Source organism: Falco rusticolus, chromosome Z, assembly GCF_015220075.1.
Source record: "Falco rusticolus isolate bFalRus1 chromosome Z, bFalRus1.pri, whole genome shotgun sequence".
Lineage (NCBI taxonomy): Eukaryota > Metazoa > Chordata > Aves > Falconiformes > Falconidae > Falco > Falco rusticolus.
In genome coordinates, this window is record NC_051210.1 from 30349313 (window position 1) to 30361717 (window position 12405).

Sequence of the window (12405 nt, forward strand, 5' to 3'; positions counted from 1 at the left end):
CGCTGAAGCAGGGTGGTTGGACTAGATGACCTCCAGAGGTCCCTGCCAACCTCAGCCCTTCTGTGCCTCTGTGATTCCATGATCCCTACCATAGCAATAAGGAGATGCTATCAGCACCCACCTTGAGACAGTCCTGTCTGAGGCCCTAGTCAAACCCCAGGTCAGGAGGTCTCCGCTCTTTACTCCTGCCTTTGCTCTAACCAGAGCCCAGCAAGACCCTTACCAGCTGCAATGGCAGGCTGAGGGGAAAGAAGACAAAGCATTTCCTGCTGGCCTGAAGTCACTTGGTAGGAGCTTGCACTGAGAAGAAAGCTGAAGAGGGTGTGAAGATGGTGAGGCGCTCACCTCAGCACAGTGTGCAGAACTGCAAAGCAGAACCACAGCACCAGAGCTGAAGCCCCATGCATTCCCCGGCCTCACCTGGGGGATCGAGGAGACCCCAAACCTCAGAAGTCCATAAAACACAGGTTCCCACATGAGGTCGGATAGAAGTGTCTTTCAGGTGACAGGCTGCTTCTCTGGAGGCCTGTGCTGGTGATGAGGGTAGCTTTACATTGTTGTGGAAGAAGAGAGACTGGTGCTGAAGAAGCAGTTCTTTAGGAACTCACTGCTGGCTGTCATTGCATATGGGAGGAAGCCCTTTGTACAGATTATGCCTTCAGCTGGCCTTAATGGAATAGCTGTGGTCAGTACATGGGACATGTCAGCGAGGCAGGCAATACAAAAGTCCACAGGCTCACAGGCAGCATGACGCAAGGCACAGAGCTGCGCCGTCCTAGCAGGATCATTGACAGGAGGCACAAGTGCATCCAGTGTGATAAACATGAGAAACCCTCCCAAACACCACAGGCTTTGGGAGCCCTGACTGTGGTTGCCCTTGCCTTTGTAATAACATTTCCATGCTCCAAATATCCTCCCATATCCACCCACTGCAAACTACCAGCGGGAAAAACAGGCTGCACATCACAGGCAGAGCATTCAGTTTGGCGTAGAAGGAGGTGACATGAGTCTCAATTCATTCTCCATACCCTTTAGGACATTGTTAATGTGAACAAATACATTCCTGCTCTGAAGTTATTTTAAAGAGCAATTTTACAGATTATATGCAGAAATGACCTGAACATGGCTGATGAAATTTATTATGCTCTTTAATGTTCTTGCAACAAAAAGATCTTGTCATTCTGCCCTCTATGCAAACCCGATTCAAAAGCATGCTTAAAAAAATATTAGCCTAACAAGTCATTCTTGCTGGACATAAACTGAACAAATATAGTTCAGCTGCTGACTCAGATTAAATAGAAGCAAGAGACAAAATTCCTGAACACAGGGTGATTTAGAGGTGTGGGTAGGGCAACAGTACATTGTCAAGTTTTATGCTAAGCATGAGTCTGGGTAAAAAGACTTACAAGAAAAAACATATTGGACAACGCAGAGACTGCTGCGAATGGGGATTGGGGTTTCCATACCTTATTGCAGTCCAGGTTGCTCTGCAATGAAACCTTGTTCTTGTGGCACTGAATGACTGTATTTGAATGTCAAATTTTCACTAAAAAGCCTCTTGAAAATGCAGGAGTCTTTTGGGAGGAATGTGGAAATTAAATTAGGAAATCCAAAAAGCTTGGGACCAGGAGGCAATGATAAACTTCAGATTTTTTCTCTTAAATGAGAGATTTGCTATCTGGGTAGCATTGGGGAAAACAGGGCAGAGCAGGGATTAGCTTTTCTTCATTAGTGAATATTTAGGTCAGGCAAGTCTAGGGCTGACCCCCAGGCGAAAAGCCTGCTCTCATGTTTTACTGTTGTTGCATTGTCTGAAAAAGGATTTATGAACCACATTGTCATACCAGATGTGCTATTGTCTAAAAGTTGCTTTTTTCCCAGTTTGCTTGGGACAGAGCAGAGTTTTATAGTAGGCATTTTTCCATTTATGGTTCTTGCCCACTTGGCTGCCAAGCCTGTAAATTATCTTGTTAGAAGCCTTTTTTAGGAGGATTTGGTGGAGATAAGTGCTTTGGTGTGCAAAAAGATTCATTATTTTGAAATGTGCTTTTTCTCCTGGTTTTAAATTCAAGCCAGATCTTTCAGCATGCTCTACAGAGGGGATGCAGCAGCAGATTTGGGAAGCTTTTCCCCCCATTTCTGAGGCAGTAACCCTGCAGCAGGCTAGAGACCTTAGCTCCCAATATCTGCATGGATAGATGGAAAATACTCCAGAAAAGATAGCAACAACTTCCCATCAGAACCTTCTATGGCTTAATTAAAACCAACATACCTGTATCAGGTGTTTTCATCTTGATAATCGGGCAGGTTCCCCCGCATTTTTTTTCCCCAGGTATTTAGCATCAGCAACATATGACTAATGTGCTAAAACAGTGTTTCTTTTCACACTGCTGCTATGGAAAAACTCCTACAATTTCATGCAAATTAGTTTTAGCCTAGCAGTTGCCCTCCAGTGTGTGTGGTATACATTTATTTGTGTTATGAGTGGGATTTGTTAAATTGTGGTGTTTCTGATGTGCCTTAGAGCTACAGGTCAAAGGCGAATTGACTGCCAGTATGTGACTGACTCTCATTCCGCAGCTGTTCAACCATATTTCCAAGGCAAGCCATTAGAGCATTTGACCCTGGGATCCAGAACAATCCACAGTAGGAGGAAGCATCCAGAAGAAAGGCAAAGCATAGCCAACATCACAGAGCATAAGCTTTGGCTTGAGTGCTGCTTGTTGTTCATGCCGCATGCACATTCTCAGCAAGGGACAGTCCATGCTGTTATGTTTTATCTACTTTCCCCTATCAATGGGCTTCATCTTAATAAGAATCTCCATCCATGATTTGTTCACTATTAACTTCATAATAGTTACTCTAGTTTAAATATTGAACATTATCTAGCCCACTTGCTGCTGAGTGATGTTATTCTACCTAGTCTTTTATTTCCCTGATTAGTTAATATGCTGTCACTTGAAATGGTGCTAGTCTGCCAAATTAGAACCAGATTAAAGAAAAGAAAACAAACTATTAATATAGGACCTAACTAAATGCTGAAAAGTTCCCTGAGAGCTTCAGTGATTGTTTTACTATGAAGTCTTTTATCTAAGTGAACTTTGATGTTGAACCTAAATAAAGGTGAGAAAGTTAATTGGACTTTTTACTATAGAATTAGCATAATCAGTCTACCTTTCAAGCTGCCAACTCTGTTATAGCAGAGGCCAAACAAGAAAATTAGCAAAGTTTGAATATATGAATGTCTTTGGTTTTAAGAATGATATCAACAAGTCTTATGCAAGATACTTCCCCTTAGGACAATGAAAATATGGGAGAATGGTTGTATAGCTAAGTTGCAGAGAGATAGTTCTTTGCCTTCTCAAAGGTATTTGAAATTTTTATTCCAATATAGAGGGAAGCCTTATTATTGGACAGTCTTTGCTTGTACACTAACACATGCAGATTGCTATAGGTGTTGCAGGGCTCAGGGGAGAAAACCTGGCCTATATGTATTAAAAAACAGATATCAGAAGCTAGGGTCTTAATCCCTGCCCCAGGATCTAAATAGATTGCACCAGTGTCAGAAGTGGTGAGCATGCAGCAGCTGACTGCAAGGAAGGCTTATGAGCACGCGCTGGTGAAGTGCAAATCCCATGGAGTCTCTAAGCTTCCTGTAGAAACCAATACTTTTTCACATTGTTATGTTTTATTATTTTTCTATTTATATGTCGCGATGGAGGGAAGACACAGTCACTCAATATGAGTGATCAGCAGACTTCATTTATTGTGCCTTACAGTCATCTTTTATACCTTGTTATAATTAGCTTATACGTATTACAAAAGTTAAGGTCATTATTGGTTAGTTGCCTAAATACCAAGCCCGCCCCTAGTTTCTCTTCTGTAGTTATCTGTTCCCACCTGTAACGTTCTTTTCCCACCGGGATCTTCCTGTTACTGTGTAACAAGAACAGCCAAAGACAGTGCATTTTTGCTTTACTTCACATAAGCTGAGAGCAATGTGCATTGTTGTCCAGCCAGCTGGACTACGTCTATGTGAACTTTTTCAGCTAGCCAGTTATCCACATTTATATGCTTTATTTTTTATTATAAACTATAAATAGTATTTATAATTTTTATTTTACATAAAATTTGTCAACATTATTAAAATAAAATAACGTACTGATAAATCATTATTTATTAAAATTATATTATACTCTCATTATAAATTAAATATTTTAAATATTATATTTATTAAATTATTATTTAGTATTTAGTAAACAATAGCTTACAGTCCATTGCAGACATCATCTCTACCCTAGCTGTGGGACAAAGAAAGGAAGTCATGGAGGAGGAGAAAGTGAATTCTACGATGCAGCCCTCTCCACTCCGTTTTTTTTGTTTGGCCTGTTTCTAGATTTCAGCACCAAATTGAAAGCTTACCTTGAACAAAGTTCCTCGTGCCCTGTTGGCTGCTCAGTAACTGCGCTGACTGAGCAGTTTTACTGTGGTGCTTATACTGACTGTACTTGGAGACAAAGCAGAGGAGAGCAGCTTGATTTATTGTCAGTAGCAAGCTGCTTTTTCCACTTTGGGGAATCCGGTGTCTCAGGAGGCAACAGGAGCTTTGGCTGCAATTCACGGTATGCTCCCATGAGAAAGACAGGGGCACGCCTTTTTGCCCAACATTGCTATTCATTTTCTGAATGCGTAGGTGCGTAGGTGAAAAGTAAGCAACCTCACCTGCATGAAATGAGTGTGCACATTTCCCCATGTATATTTAAAATATGGGATCTTAACTGGAAACCTTTCAGTCAGCAAGGGAGCCCACCTAAAAATGCAATTGATGGTGTGCTCCACGTGGAAATGCACAGCTGGATTTTACAGCGTTAATGCAGTAGATTTTGGTAAATTATTTTCATGGAATTTTTTCTTTGCATTATTAATGAGTCAGCATAATGTATTGCAACATCAGCCTGAACGGCTGTCTGGGTTGGCTTTGCTATTACAGTTTACATTTGTTTTACAAGCAATCAGTTCTACATGGATTATCTTTACTGGCCTCTGCTATGAAGTTCATCACAAGCTCTTTGTATGAACAACTCTTTATGCTGTCTCTGTGCAACACTAATATATCTTCTGAGCATGCGTAAAGGCCATAATGACAGTTAAATCTGACATTTCTTCTGGAATAAAAAATGCATTCAGGTCTGTCACTGAGAAGTCTTGCAGTCTGTGCAGTCTATCGGGTTTTCTAAGTCAAATGATTATTCCAGCTTCCTAGTCTGAAGCCACAGGATGTAAAAACCCCATCATTTATACAGATCCTAATTACTTGCTAAAAGTATCCAAAATTATCTGTAACAATTCTGATTTTAAAAACTTGTGCTATTAAGAACACTTAAATGGTATAATTGCATTTCCAGCTATACTAGCATGTGTGACAGCACGGAACAGAGAATGAATCAGCCTCTAGGTGGTTAGTTTGTGATGGGAGTTTAGCTCTGCAGCATCAAAAGAAACTTCAGTGATTCTGCAGGGCGATAAAGGGAATTTCAAATTATAAAAATTGGGATGTCTATAAAATATTTCTGCCTTTAGATCTGTTAATAATGCATTGGAGCAAGAACTGGGTATTTGCTCAAGGTGGGAAGCAACTGTGGAGTTCAGCATGGGAATACAAAGAAGATACTTTCTGAAATACGATCCTAGTCTAGCAGATTTAAAGGTAGGACCTGAAATATATTCCACACATTTTCTTAGCAACTCTGTGATCCTCTGAACCAAGAATCATTAAGACTGAAAAAGCACCAAGAAAATAGGCATTGGTTTGGGTTTTCTTTAGCAGCTGATTTTTACTTTCTGTTCTGGTATAATAAAAACCCAAATTGTTCTTTCTACAGAAGCTGTATTCTCCATGGGTTTCTGTCCAGTATCCACTCTGCCACATTAATCTCTTGTTTTGGTCTCCCTCTAACACCTGGTGTGACTCCCATGACCCTGAGCTCTTCATACTTAAGTGGAATGGGGGTTCCAGAGGCAGCGTGTGCTGTGGCTGGCTTGGCACAGGAGTCAGGGTGCCAAGCTGTCCAGCTTTCCAGCAGGGGAGCTGGCCAGAAGAGAGAATACCTGACCTCCCTCTGTCTTCCCTTACATACAGTAGCAGCCATCTGTCTTCGCAGATACCAAGTTTTACTAAATTTATAAGACATCAAAGTCATTGGGATATCCACCCTTCCATCTAGCAAGACTGAAGCTGGCCAGTAGATACAAAAGTTACTTGGAGAGGGACTAAGAAAATGGATATGCACAGATAGCATGGATGCCTAACTCCCTTTTCCAAAGCAACCTTCTAAAAAGGCTCAGGGCAGCCTCTTATGGCAGGATATTACAACACTTATGAGACCACTCCTTTAGCAATGAAAAGAAAAATAATAAGCAAAGTGTAATGCACAGTAAAAACTCACATGATAAAAAAAACAGAAGACATGGCAAAGGGACAGCCTGTACTCAGAAAAACAAAGCATGCAGTTTCCAGCTAAATCCTTGTGCCTCACTGTCAGCACTGAAAAATACATGTGCCTGATGGAGAAAGAAAAGGAGGAGGGAGGAAAAGATGAAGTTGTAGTATAAAAAAAAGCCACTAGGAAATAAGTTTGAGGGGAGTGAGGAACAACAAGTGGAGAACCTTGAATATTTCTTTCCTCTGAATTACCTTATACTATGTTAAGGAAAGCTTACAAATTGAAAGTACTGATTGTCAGTGTGCAAACAATTGTTTTTATGTAGACATACTGATAATTCCACTCACTCGTCTTATGTGAGTGGGTAACTGGTGTAGACATAAATGGAAAAAAACTGGCTTAAGGATGATTAAACACCAAAATAAGAAAACATTTTAAAATATCAGGTAATATTTTGAGTCTTCCATTGAGTTATCTTAGGCTTCAGAAAAGATTGGCAGCACAGATAGAGCAATCAGGTGTGTGTTTTTCTTCACATTCATACAGTCCACATGCAGAACTTTCTAAGGCACATGTAATTTATCAAAAAAAGTCCTATTGTCATGTTGGGTCCACCCATTTGTAGAAACGGTTGCAGCTACAAAGACAAGTCTGTGCTTCGCCTTGGGAAAAGGAACATCCCCACAAGAATGAGCGAGCTGAAGTGTAGACAAGTCTTTAAAACTTTATTCTGTAGAAAAGTTTATTCGGAGATAAGACTGAATGACGGACTAGTCTTCCACTGTTGTTTAAGAGTGGTGGAGGTGACTGTTGGCTGCTGCACTTCTGTCAGCTGCTTCCAGTTCTCTTAGAGGACTTGTTGGTTTTCCAGGCTCACAACTGCCAGAGGTGGGAACAAGAGGAACCGTTTCCAGGACTTGCCTCACCATGAAGAGATTCAGCACCTTGACAACTGGTTTGCTACCCAGAGTGTTGGACATATATTTTTCTGTCTCCTAAGATATTTTTCTGATTTGACTGGCTTGTTTTGCTCTGTTTGGCCAAGCAAGCAACTATGTCTGGAGGAAAATATCAGGTTCAGCAGTCGGCAAACATGCCAGTGCTGTGAATTCTGCTTTCTTGTTTCCTTTCCATACCTGCCAGTAATGCAGAACTTGCAAACGCAATAGTCTCTTGCATTCTGGGAGATCCTTTGTGCTGGTTTGCTCTGGGTGCTTAACAATTGCTCTCCTTTTTTTTTCCCCCCTTTTTTTTTTTTAGAAAAAAAATATGATCTTCTGCTCCGTGAAGGGTCATAGACTGGCATTGGGAACAGTCTTGGAAATAAAGATTTTACTAATTTTTTCCAATTCGCCTTGGACTGTCCACTGTGGAAACAAATAGGATGCTGGCCTCCAGGTCTGCAGTGAGTCTTCAGACCCCTTTCTGCCCCAATCCATACAAATACATACAAATACAAATTAGCATTAAAATGTCCAGATTAACCAAAAGCCAGGATTCCTGGGAAAGTCCCCTCATGCTTCTAGTACCGGGCTGGAATACAGTACAGCAGAGGATGGTGGATCTATCTATGTAACACCAGCACTTTAGACTATATTTTTGTGGCATTAGAAGACTTGCTAATTTAAACATTAAAACCTTAGGAAATGCCAGAATAAAAATTGTTTGAGCACTCCTAATTCCACCTTCACCCCCATACACACACTGTGCACCTAATGAGCCTGCAAGATCTTTAATAACACTTTCAGGTACCATTTTAACCTGGGCTCCTTAGATATTAAGGAATGCACAAAACTAGTATGTCTGCCTGTTTTCTTCCCCTTTCCCTTCCTGTTTTGTTTTGTTTTGAGTTTTTTTCTTTACTGTTAGTAAGTTTTAATGGAACTTGCTAGAGGGACAGCCTTCTCAAAACCAGCAATGTTCCTCATTTTCATTAAAATCTGTGGCTGGAGAATAACGTGTTAGCCCCCCAGCACAGAAAATCTGCAGTGTCAGCAGCAAGCAGATAATCCATGCAGCAGGGGGATATTACTAATGTCCCAACTGTGATGAAAGGGTGCAACTTAGTCAATGCTAGTCAACCCAATGCTAGGTGCACCTCTAAGGTATCTGGCTTCTTAGCTCTGCAGCTCAGGACATCTTGTTCCCTGCCTCTTTCAGTGCATAGCAGGAGAAGCAGCATCCTTTCACTCTGTCACTATCTCCAGCAGTGACAAAGTCTCTGAAACTTCAACCAAGTGCAAGAACAAGCCATCTCAATATTCAGGAAAAAAGGAGATGTGTCAGCAGACCAGCTTTCGTGAGTAGGGAATCGTGGCAGAACTCGAGTGCAGAAGAACATACGGGAGGTGGAAGCAGGGATGGGCTACAAAGGAAGAAATTAGAAACATTGCCTGGGCATGTAGGGATGGTGCCAGGAAAGCCAAATCTCAGCTGGAGTTTCAACTTGCACGTCAAGTGTAACAACAAGAGGTTTGGCTGCTAAATTAGTGGTAAAAGGCTGAACAAGGAAAATGGCAGACAGTTACTGAACAGGCTGAGTGATTTAGTGAGAGTGGACAGAGACAAACCTGAGAAACTCAATGCCTTTTTTATCTTAGTCTTCACCAGCAAGGTCTCCCAGGCTTCAAGGCCTGGCATTCATGGAGGGCAAGGATGACCATTAGTGGGTAAGCCAGGGACTGCTGGATAAAACTTGTACAAGCCCATGGAACCAGAAGAGCTGTGTCCAAGGATGCTGGGAGTGCTGGCTGATGCCACAGGAAGGCCACTTTTGATCATCATTGCGAGAACATGGATACCCCTGCCAGCTGGAGAAATGTTGCATCTGTATTCAAAAAGCACTGAAAGGACAGCCCAGGCAGCTGCAGGTTGTCCAATCTCACTTCAATTCCTGGAAAAAACATAACCAAGTTATGTTAACCATAACATAATATTTCTGGACACATGAAGGAGAAATAGGCTATTTGGAATAATCAGTATGGGTTTACTGAGGATAAGTCATACCCGATGAACCTGTCTGATTGCCTTTTTTTGATGACAGAATTACATTTGTGAATGGAGGGAGAGCAGTGGATGTCATTTAACATGAGTTTAGCAACATTTTCAACACTCTCTCCCACAAAGTTCTTGTATCTGAGTTAGGATATTATGGTCTGGATGGATAGCCAACTGGATGGGTAGAGTACTGGTTGGATTGGGTCAGTGGGTTGTGGTTAATGAGCTGTACTCTGTCTGAAGGCTGTGCTGTGGCATCTACCCTAGGACTGATCCAGTAGTAGAATGGGTTGCTCAGAGAGGTTGTCCAGTCTCCATCGTCGGAGGTTTTCAAGACCAGATTGAGCCTCAGGCAAGCTGGTCTGACTTGATCACTGACCCTGTTTGAACAGGAGAATCAGAGACCTCCTGAGGTCTCTTCCAACTTGAATGATCCTATAATTCCTACCATGAGTGCTCAATACTGTAAAGCTGCTTTGGATGCAGAATCCTCTCCCAACAGTAAGTTTTTCCATGCCCATTTTACAACCAACGTACAGAGACTTCAGCTACCCATTGCTGAAAACCTTCTTTCACATGTCTGCTGTCTCAGCGTTCCCCTCCCTGACAGAAAACAAACATGGTCTTTTTGTTGTTGTTGTTGTTGTTGTTGTTGTTGTTTTGGTTTTGGCTGTTGGTGGTTTTTTAGCAGGGACAGTTCAGTGTGCCAATTGTGTAGCTGGGTCTGTTCAGTGTGTATCACATGTTCACACATCAGAGAACACAGGTGCCTCAGTGCAACTACCTACAAAACAAGAAGCTGCTTAACTGAGAAGCACCTGTAACATCTGACTTAACCTGCCAGTTCCTGAAAACAAAAGCCAGGATGAAAAGAAGGTATAGAATGTGCTGGGGTGTGGGGAAGAGAAGGCGGCACTGGGAAGAAAGGGACTGGTGGAAATGTATCAGGCAGAAGCAGAGCACCAGGAAAGAATCAAGAGGTGGAAGGCAGATGGGGCCATTCTCCTTTAACACTAATCCTACCACTGTCCTTGGTGTGCTGCCAGTAACACAGTGGTGCCCCTGTTGATGGGAGACGTCATATAGAGCAAAGCAATGAAGCTGCACAGAGCTGCTCTGAGTGGTTTTAGCTCCCTACAGCCCCAGAATAGTCCTTGCAGTGTACATACAGCAAGGCAATATAACTAGGAGAAGCATGAGGAGGGTGGGGGGAAATTGAATTTCCTCCCAGATACAATCAACTTACACAGATTTTTCTGATTGTTCTGGTCCAAACAGCAAAGCAGTTCACTTCTGCTGCAGTTGCTTTTTTCCCTTTCTGTGGCCTTGCTTGACACATACTTTCTGATGTCTGCACCCAAGGTGACAAGGCTCACATAGACAGCATGTCCTTCACTGTCCAGCTACAATGCATTCCTGGACTGCATTTCAAGTAGAAAACAGCACACCATGTTATCTTGATGTAAAAAATAATGCAGAAAGGGGCTAAACAGGGCAGCCTTAATTTTGGCCTACAAATATGTGCAATTTGAGCTTTTTGTGTATTCTAGTAACAAGATGGACAGCAGAGAGCAGAAGCAGCAGAGGTATTTCACATGGGATCCTGGTTTCTGCCAGCATTATTCAGACTTCTTTGATGGTAACACAGATTTTGAGCTGAAAAGGAATGGACGCAATGGACAGATCACATGAACAGAGCCTCAGAGAAGTTAGTTTTCATACAGGGCCTGCCTGCCAACGAGAGAGACAAGGGAGAGGAGGAATGGTGTTTCTCTTAGAAAGTACTGACTGCTGGGTCTTTCTGCTGTACCATACACCTGGGCCTCTTTCCAGTATGTTGATATGCAAGTTTCTCCCCATGTGTCAGCGCTGATGGGTCAGAAGGGCAGTTAACTCATGCACACAACCCAGCTCACAGCATGTCTTTTCAGAGCAGGACAGACGTTGCTGTACATCGGCGTGCAGCATACGAACAGCAGTGCTCTTTGTCAGCAGCTCGTAAGCCAGGCAAACCTGGCCAGGCATTTGTAGACAGAGGAACAGGTCAGTCATTAATATTACGTTAATAGTCCCACCTGCTATTACTAAATGTCAAACCCCAGTTCCAGCTGAGGAAGACTGGAAGGCACAATCTGTCAAGTCAGTAAAGCTTGCTCATTAGCACAAACAACCCATGCTTCTCTCTACCCTGCAACAACAGGCTTGACTTTGGGTTGAAATGCTTTCTTCTCCCTCCTTCCTCTCCCCACCTCCTCCCTCGACCTCCCTCCACTCCCCCCACCTTGGCGTGGGAAATTTCAGCTAAATTTGAGAATACTTGCATGCAGGATAACCCTCCCTATCCACTCTTCCAAATACGTCCAAAGCACTTGAAATAAGGTTGTTCTCACAGTAAATGACCCCACCTCTGAAGAGAGGGTGTTGAGTTCTTAGCAGGCTGTGGTGAGGAATGGCACAAGTTTCGAAGGGCTGAGTGAGAGGTGACAGGTGGGTGACAGTGCCTTGGGGCCACTTCTGGGAGCCTGTTGGCTCAGAGCTTCTGAAACTGAGTGGTGGGGTTGTGGGAGGGTGATCATGTCTCGGGGCTGGGAAAAAGACATCCAGGCATTGCCAATGTCCAACCAACCTGAAGTCACATAGAATCATAGAATCATTTGGATTGGCACATATCTTGTTTAGGAGTGGAGGAGGCTTTTGCTTTGCACTCTCGGCTTTTTCTCTTGGTGAGTTTTTCAGAAGATCAGAGCTAGTGTGGGTCCCTCTGCATTGGGGGAAGAAGCTACTGCCGTCTGCAGCATCATCAGTCATATAAAACCATAACCAAACTGTACATCCCATGGCTGATAAACCTCTGTGGGTCTTAACAACCTCCCTTCATTCTCCTCCGGTCCTTTTTCTACTCCAGTAAGCCATCACCCTCGGACAGGGCTTCCCCCTCCTGCTGCCACCAGCACCCCCGGCCGCG